The sequence below is a fragment of the Halyomorpha halys genome, unplaced genomic scaffold (genome assembly GCF_000696795.3).
Source record: "Halyomorpha halys isolate HHAL.00 unplaced genomic scaffold, Hhal_1.1 Scaffold141.1, whole genome shotgun sequence".
Taxonomy (NCBI): domain Eukaryota; kingdom Metazoa; phylum Arthropoda; class Insecta; order Hemiptera; family Pentatomidae; genus Halyomorpha; species Halyomorpha halys.
In genome coordinates this window covers 515,720-516,781 of record NW_027111321.1, presented here as the reverse complement: position 1 = coordinate 516,781, position 1,062 = coordinate 515,720, and the positions used below count along the sequence as shown (strand labels likewise).

Below are 1,062 nucleotides of genomic sequence, written 5' to 3'. Positions count from 1 at the left end.
AAAAAAAAAAAAGTAAATTAACAAGTTGAAAGCAGAGAAAGAACAACTGAATTATATGTACAAAAGTCTAATAATAATAAGAAATATATATACAGAGAATGAAAAAGGAAATAAAAAGAATTCTTATCAATTAATAAAACAATTAAAACTTATAGGTTGACTTAACCTAAACATAAATGCTTAACCTTAATATTTACATTGTCATCCAAAAGAGTATAAAAGTGAATATAAAATAAAAAAAACAAATTAAATTTAGTTCAAACCCCAGGTAGTCCTTGGGTGCACTCCTGGCCGAACATAAGGTTGCCCGATATTTCCTTTCCGGTCACCGTCTCACCACTCCATAATTATAGAGATGTAATGCCGCAACTCTCCTATCCAGGACGTGCTGAAGATTCGTTGCTACGCACTACACTATATCCCCACGTGTAGTGTTAATGACCGACTATTGAAGTAAAACACCATAATTATATGGTGCTATTTCGGTTCAAACAGTAAAGGCAGAGGGCCTTTAAACTATTACCACTTCACATTGAACAATCGTAACTCGTTCCAAAATCAAACTGTCGCCTTCACAAAACCAAAAGCCACTCGTCAGAACATACCGCTCGTGTTTTGTTTTTCCCATATGACAACCGTAACACCTCTTGTCTGAACAGATCTAGCCAGTGTTTTTATTTCACCATGGCAACCGTAACAGGAGAAGAAGAATTTTTTCAGATATTGACAATCTTTTAAAGAAACGTTTTGGACCCGATTGGAAAAGCTTGGATTCCTTTGAGTAATATAAATGTCCTTGCCGGATGTCACAGCAAGCTTGATAATGATGAGAACGAAAGGAGTGTCTACAACGACGAGAATGATAACTTATTTAGTTCCTCGACAATAATAATTCGTTTGTGTTTTTTCAGTTCGGTTCAAAACCAGTTTCATCCAAGATTTAACTTTTTTTCTTTTTTTTAATTATTTATTTATTGTAATTTACAACTGTACAAAATAATACAATAGGTAAATATGTAGTATGTTTCATATACACTTGAAAATCTTGGGAAGGAACCACCC

At 33.7% G+C, this 1,062-nt stretch overlaps 1 protein-coding gene across 1 annotated transcript in view; it reads left to right on the top strand.

Moving 5' to 3' along the window:
* Positions 1 to 1,062, top strand: part of LOC112211720 (unconventional myosin-XVIIIa) — a gene marked incomplete in the record, with an annotated part of 47,713 nt that overhangs the window by 11,089 nt on the left and 35,562 nt on the right.